The sequence below is a fragment of the Macadamia integrifolia genome, chromosome 13, assembly GCF_013358625.1.
Source record: "Macadamia integrifolia cultivar HAES 741 chromosome 13, SCU_Mint_v3, whole genome shotgun sequence".
Classification (NCBI taxonomy): domain Eukaryota; kingdom Viridiplantae; phylum Streptophyta; class Magnoliopsida; order Proteales; family Proteaceae; genus Macadamia; species Macadamia integrifolia.
The window spans coordinates 4,278,896-4,286,754 of record NC_056569.1 but is presented as its reverse complement, the minus strand read 5'-3'; the positions used below and the strand labels follow the sequence as shown (position 1 = coordinate 4,286,754).

The window sequence follows — 7,859 nt, the reverse complement described above, 5'->3', positions numbered from 1 at the left end:
ATGTTGACGAGGCAACGGTGAAGAATATGCATTATAATGTGCATGGAAGCAAAATAGGAGATTCAAAAGGACAAAGAAAATAAAAATACAAAAGAGCCCCATGTATAATTTAAAAATTAGAGCCAAAATTTATACGTACAAACTAATTCAAATTTACTATAGAGGAAATAGAAACAAATACATTATCTCATGGAAACAATGGAGGGAAGCACTAAAGAGAGGGGGGGGGGGGAAACCATTAAAAAAACTACCATGACACGTTGTAAGCACTAAACGATTAAAAGCATGGGATGTAAACTCAAAGAGACGATTAAATCAAATGCGAAAATAAGCACCTGTTGACACGTTGTACTAACTTAGACTACCATGATCAAAGCAGAGCTTCACATACAGAAGGAAGGAGATAAAAAAACAATCTAATAAACATTAACATCTGAATCGTTATACATGACAAGGCCAAATTTTAGGAAAGACCAGTTAAAATTTCACGAATAAAGTATTTTTAATAGTAATTATCTCCGAAAAGTGGATCCGGCGGAAACCTCTAAACCAGATCTGAAACTCTCCAACAGGATTCACAACCGATATAGTTTTCCAGCCTCATATTCTGAAATCTGAGTCGCCTAAGGGTGGGGAAACACCCCCAAGTCTCAGCCTGATCTGTGAAGATTCAATTTTTCCTCAACCAGTATTAACCCCAACATCAAGGAAAAGGGAAGAAGAACAACAGAATAAAAAAGGATAATGAAGGATCTGGATAAGATAATCGAACCTGGGAAGGGGGAAGAATCAGAAGTCGAACCGGCTTCGAGTTTGTCAGCTTGGCTTCGTTCCGCTTCCTTGGTGCTTGGGCCTCGGGTGAATCTTGAGATCCTTCGCTGTGATCGCTCGCTTTCTCAGTAGCGGCAGAAGAACTTCCCTCCTTGGCCCGCGACGAATTGATGAAAGGGCAATGGGTAGGTGATTCTGAAATTAGGTAAAATAGGAGATAAAAAACCGCAGACACGATACGATCAGGTCTTTATGCAGACCTGATCGGTCTTGGTATCGGTCCCAATCGATATCGGGATCGGGACTTTCCCTTTTTTCTAATGGATTTTTTGAACCATTTTAATCCAATAACTTATCAATGGATGGCTATATTTAGAATGTAATTATTTTTTCTTTGGGTCTTATGGTTGTGCTGTGAGGGTAGGGGTGTTGAAACCTAGCCTGAATCAATAAAACTCAAATCGAACTAAACCAATCTTTATTGGATTAATTTTCGATTAAGATATGTTGGGATCGACTAAAAATCTGTCCAAATCAAATCGACCAATAACCAAATCAAAACCAAACCGAATGAAACTGATAAAAAAATAAATGACTATGAAATCATAAATTGGTGAATTGAAGTGAGAAATTTTGTTACCCTAAGGAGAATTGTTACAAATCATTGAATATTAGTTATGAATGGAGAAATTGATTTGTAATTTGTAATAATGTTTCCATTCATGTCTTTGTTCACTATACAAAACTAGTTACATAGTTAAATGAATGATTGGGGATAATTAGGTTCATTTTGTGATTTCAATATTAGTTATCTTCTTAGTAGTTTGTAATTCATTGGTTTCAATATTAATTCCCTTACAACAATAAACCATGATTTTATCATAAATTTAAAGTGTCTTTTTTCGTCAAATCTTGTCACTATAAGTTGTGAATGTAAGATTTCATTATGGTTCAATTCCAATAATAAACTGATCTACATCGCTATTAACTCAACATTGAAAAACCAAAATAAAGCAAAACCAACCCAGATCAAAACAAAATCGATAGAAAACCAAAGTTCCTTAATTGATTGGTTTTGGTCTCTCTCATTCTTAGACTGAAACCGATTCTACCCGATCGAAACTAAATCACATCGACCAATTGACACCCCTATGTGAGGGTGCGAGTGCTTCAGCTTGTTTGGGTTGGGGTAAAGCGAGTTATGTCCCCCATATTCTCTTTTTATTTTATTAATAATAATTTAGGGGCTCTATCGGGTCTCACATAATATTTGGAGTAAAAAAAAAAAACGAATCAATATGGATCGGATCAATGTCGAGAATCGGTTTCTCCTAATACCAAACCGATCTGGGCGATGTGATCAATTCGATCCGATTTTTAAACCAAGACAATGTTACACTCTTACAGACACAGGTAGGGTAAGACTTGCTGCACACGGAAAGTATAATCTAATTGGATTATAAGGCTGTAGGAGTTTGAACCTTGAATCAAACCAACTCAAGGACTGTTGTATTTTGGTAGAATCAAGGATTGTTCAAATATAATTAAAAAATGGGAGAGCGATAGGTATGCTAGGTAGTATCTAGGAATGTTAGCTGTAGGATTTGATTAACTTGAATTAAACCGTTAGATTAGGGGTGTCAATCGGTCGGTCCGGCTTGGTTTCTGTCTAGGTTGAGTCGGTTTCGGTGTGGAAAAGTTGAAACCGAAATCGAACCAATAAGGAAATTCCAGTTTCGATTTGGTTTCGGTTTTGGTGTGGTTTGGTTTCGATTTGTCTTCTGTTTCTTAAATCGATTTGTAACCGGGTTGATTTTGGTTTTTGGTCCAATTTGGATTCGACTTTCCATACAAATGTTTACAAAACTATGCAAAATTTGATTTTTTTAATGAATTTTGGAGTGTTTCGGTTTCTTATTGGTTTGGTTTCGGTTTCGGTATGGGTTTTGAGCCGATTTTGGTTTGGTTTCAGGTTCATCCGATTTCCGGTGCGATTCAGTTTGATTTTGGGGTTGTAATACTCCAAACCGAACCAACCCAATAAGGTTTCGATTCGATTCGATCCGATCCGTGTTGTTATCGGTTCGGTCCAACCGGTTTTACCGATTCGGTCTAAGAATTGACACCCCTACGTTAGATGGATGAAGAGAAAAAATACAAAGTTTCAATCCACTGGTGAAAAGTCTTTCTCCCTTCTCTCTTTCTCAGTCGGAAAAGCCTTCCTTCTACTAGATCCAGCCGGAGAAAGTAAACTCCGGTGAGATCTCCATTAGTTGGGAAACGCGGATGCTCGCTGCTGCCACTACCGTTGCTGCCGTCACTGTTATCGCCGATGTTGCTGCCGCCACCGCCGTCGCCGCTGCAAGCAGAAGAGGTTGCTCCCCATGACTCGCAAGTGAAAGCAGTTGCCGCTGCCGCTGCTGCTTAGCGCCACTTTCGTTCAATTCCACGACTATGCTAACATATCGATAATGGCGGAGGGTTTTTTCGTAGATCCATTCAGGCGCTTCTTCTAGAGCCCTCCAATCTTTCGATAGTGGTCTGGATCACTAGCCCTGATGGATTGGCTTGAAACCCCCAATGCCCACATCTACAAGGTCAACGTCCCAGGTACCTTCCAATTCTCCAAATTCTCTATTTCTTCCACCAATTTGAAGTTGTGGGTTTTCATGGGTTTGTGTTTGATTTGATTGAATTTGATGATTCTGTTCGATTAGGATTCGAGAAGGATGACATAGAGGTTTAGGTAGAAGATGGGAATGTTCTACAGAAAAGGGTTTTCATGCTATGGAGGTCATTGAGCGAATAAGGTTAAAGGCTACAGCTGCTCCGATGAACGATCGTCGGAAATAATGAGGGAGAACGGTAGAGCGGCGGGGTTGGTAGGTTCTGTATGACAACAAGTAATCAACGGTATTGACATAACCTATCTAATCCCACGGCCAACATTCGCTAGTATATCCAATTCCTAGGTAAGTCGCTAGCATTTCTATCATTTTTCCCTTAAAAAAAAATATATAAATATCAGATGGTCCGATCTGGTTTAGTGGGGCTAAATCAGTTTTGAGGTGCGATGGGAGAATTCCGAAACCAAGCCAATAAGGGAATGGTTCGATTTTGGTTGGTTTTGAATTTGGTTTTCTTTTGTGGGGTTGTTATTGGTTCAATCTCTGGTTCAATCTGGTTTACTTTGTGTATAGGTTTCTTATTGATTTGAATTTGGTTTTGATTCGGTTTCGATCAGTCCAATGTGATCTGTATTTCAAACGGATCCAAACTTTTTTATATAAAAACCAGCTCCAAACCGAAGTCAGTCATAAAATAATCAGATTGATTAGATTTGGGTTTTTTTTATTCGGTTTCATTCAGTTTGATTGGCTCGGTTTAGGGTTTGTCACCCCCTCGAACAGGCCCATATGTATTCCTATAGGACTGCCTCTTCTTGGTCTGAGTTTTCAGACTAATTAAGCCGGCCCAGCCATGAATGTGTTATTGCGTAATTTTATAATCAAGGCAGGGCCATGGTCAGGAAGGTTGAGTACGGAAAATCTGGAATTTTTTTGGGGGTGGGGGTGGGGGTGGGGGGATGGGGGATGGGGGATGGGGGATATGTACTAAATGGACCTAGATGGCGTTAATAATTAAATGGGTAAGAGAATGATGTTTGCTTATGTCGCCATTATGCTAATGAATAGACCCATTGACAGTTACATGTAGACATTTTTAACACATGGGGAGGGAGGCAGCGCAGTCTTTTCATATCTGCCTATGTCTTGGCGTAGACACACGCAATGTTGCCCCCCATATTTTGAGCTTTATCTTGTATGAATGAATAGATTGGTACCTCAATCCTGTAAAGTGTAATCCCTAGTCAATGGTGAATCAATTTGATTCTATGACTTTCCTTGTGACTTATTCTAGGGCTACAAAGACTTCTTCACCTTTCCCACATATGGGTTGGACAAGTCAAATTTCTATTTCTCTAATTTTAATATTAAAGAGTTCTAATAAAAGATAAATAAATTTAAGAATTGATGCTATAAAAATGTAAGGCAAGCTTAGGACCATGGTTAGAATGTTTGAGTATGGAAAAATATAGATATGCGTAGGTATTAAATGGACCTAGAAGCGTTACTAAGGGCCCGTTTGATAACGTTTATGCCGTTTCTGTTTCAAGAAATGGCAGAAACATAAATTTTCATTCTAGAAACAGAAACAGAATTGAAGGTGTTTGATAAGTCATGTTTTTAAAAGTCGATAGTAACTAATGAAAGAATGGCCACAAGTCGTTTCTAGAAACGGCGAAACAAGAACTTGTTTCGCCTAGGTCGTTTCTTGAACCATAAATAAGTAAAAATTTATATTTCTATTTCTAAAAATAAGTGAAACGGAACAGTTTTATCAAACGCTTTTTACTCCATTTCTGCTATTTCTGGAAACAGAAACCGCAGAAACGCGTTTCTTGAAACGTTATCAAACGGGCCCTAAATTTAAAGAGTCGGTCGGATGCTATAGATGTGTACAATAATCATATTGCAAATATTTATTTAGGATCAAGTTTCCTAAGGCCACAATGAATGGGAATTTGTTCATCATGGCACCTTGTGACCTAGGATATAGAAGGGGAGAGAGCGGGGGAGGTAGGGGGGTCACATTTGAATTGTCCCCTTGTTCAGCCACAAGTGTGGGAAAACTTTGTCCTATTTAATATGTGTTTAAGACTATTTTTTTTTTGGAGTGAAATATAGATTTATATGTAGCAAGCATGTGCATTATCTAATAAACATAAGGAGATAATTTTCCTTCATCCACAATGAATGAAGAATCATTTTCTATGGGGTTTGGGTGTCTTAAGATGGGTATTAAAAGTAGGAGTATATACTTCATATAATAAGGGACAAAGTAAGGGAGAAAGAGTGCTACCCGGCTAGTGTTCCTTAAGCCCAAACACAAATGGGTGTGAAAAAAAACTTAGCTGGCCCAACATGTTGAGTATTTTCACGTCCAACTGTCTTGATGTAGAGGGCGCGGGCGGATAGATTTCCTTTCCCAACAAAATAATTAGGCTATGTTTGTTGTGATGGGATGGGATTTGAAGGGATAAGATAGTTGTACGAATTATTCCACCCCATTGGACTTGGGGTTGTTTGGTAATCCGGGGTGGGGTTTTAGATTGACAACATAAAAAATAGAGCTTTTCCCCGCAACAGCCAACGTGGCTTATGATTTGTTCCACCCACCCCTTTGCAAAGTCTCACCAAATGGGCCGGACTTGGCTGAAAATCCAAGGGAAAGTTCATTGAGAATGGCATGAACTCTCATAGCCACCTTCCTTGCAATGGCCTCCCTTAAAACCAATGGATACTTCCTCTCTGCAACTCATCAGAACCACATTTGTGCAACGTCCGTCCTTGTAGCGACGGAAGATTGGCATCCTTGCAACTCGTCTGAAAAAGAAAAAAGCCATGGGATTTTTGGTCCATGAGAAGATGGGAGAGGGTAACCAAGAGATTGAGAAAAAGGGTTTCCGAAATTGAGAAAGGAAGAAATTAGGAGGATTTGACAATTCAAGATGTTACATGGGTTCCTTGAATGACGAAAGAGACTCAGCCGAAGAAAGGGTTCGGTAAATAATTGGTTGCATTAAAGGAGTTAGGTTGGGATTCCGCCGCTCATGAAGGTTTTTTATTTTATGTCGGAGAGGTGAACAAGGAAAAAGAAGAGATGGAGGCAGTGACACAGGATTTCCTAACCCTAATCAACTACAATCATACCCCATCATAGGGGGAAGAAAGAAGAAGATGCTCGTTCTGTCATGCAACCGGACCCCATCGATTGGGGAAGAACAAGGAAGAAGATCTGCAACTCCTTGCCCCAACCCTCTTTTTTGCAACTCATCATCTGCAAGCTTTGCAAATTGCCTATTCTATCCCTGCCTTCTCGTCAACCAAACAACATATGAGGTGGAGACTTTAACTTTCCTCCAACTTTACTTTTATGTTCTTCACTCCATCCACATGTGGGTTCCAACCTGACAACTATTCCACTCCAAAAACTTGTCTAAACAAATGGGATCTTAAGGAGGGGGATCACTACCTATTCATATTCATGTGGATACTGCACCAGCACATAGATCAATGAGAATGCACGAAGGCATGACAGTCTTTTCAAACAACCCTGTGTCTATGTGTAGGGGCACGCGACAAGGTAGGGCTGTTCTACAATTTGCGATTTTCATCGTGTCTATGGAAAGATGCAGTAAAGTACATTTTTTTAAATGCAAAGTATGGTACGCAATGGATTTGAAGAAAATGAAAATCCCTTCTCAAAGAGGAAAACTTCATCATTTTTTCCTATTTTTTATTTGTCCCTCCAAAACACCTAAATGCCTTTCACTCTCTTTAGAAATTCCGCACTTCTATCTGCTTCTGCAAATCTCGAATTCAAAATGGCCACAACAAGATTTTATTCCAAAAGATTGGCATCTAAGCCTGGGATTTCAAAATCAAAGTTAGAACCTGGTGAGATGATTCTCAAATTTCTGAGTTTTTTTTCAAATGTGGATGTTCTTCTGTTTGTTTTTTTGAATGACAAAAAGACAATCCTCTTTTTGTCGTTTAGGTTCTGAATCTTCCATTGGCGCATCTGGGCCAGACGTTCGCGTTTTTGTTAGGAAGAAAAGAGTCAAAATGGAAGTTGAAACCCCTGCAGTGGAACTCAAAACAGAACCTCTGTTTTTGTATAGCATGTCTTTGAGGAGTTCTACTAGGTTACACATCCGATGTAGGCCCATTAAAGGTAGGCTCCTCTCATGATCATAGCAAAAAGGTAATCCTTGCTTGTTCTAGCTCCTCTAGTGAGGTGGATTACAAGGTGGGGGCATATTTTTCAATTATGGATGAACAAGAGATAGATAAGAGTCATAGGAGTCAAAGAATGCTTTCCATACCATAATGAAATTCTCATGCTTAGGCCTCTGTTTCCTTGGCAAGTCTTCTACTTTCTTCCTTCTTCTTTTTCCCTTGGTTACATGGCAAGCCTTTTTCTGCTTTTCAATAAATTCATTGCAAACACTATTTCCTACCCCC

General features: G+C 39.2%; 1 protein-coding gene and 1 long non-coding RNA gene across 2 annotated transcripts in view; one reads left to right on the top strand and one right to left on the bottom strand.

Annotated features, from left to right (window-relative positions):
* LOC122059256 (protein transport protein Sec61 subunit alpha-like) overlaps nt 1-7,859 on the bottom strand; it is a 24,361-nt gene that overhangs the window by 13,755 nt on the left and 2,747 nt on the right. The gene's annotated exons all lie outside the window — the stretch shown is intronic.
* Nucleotides 2,960-4,088, top strand: LOC122059258. Its single transcript, XR_006134012.1, has 2 exons — nt 2,960-3,381; nt 3,489-4,088. It is a non-coding gene; the product is annotated as an uncharacterized LOC122059258 (long non-coding RNA).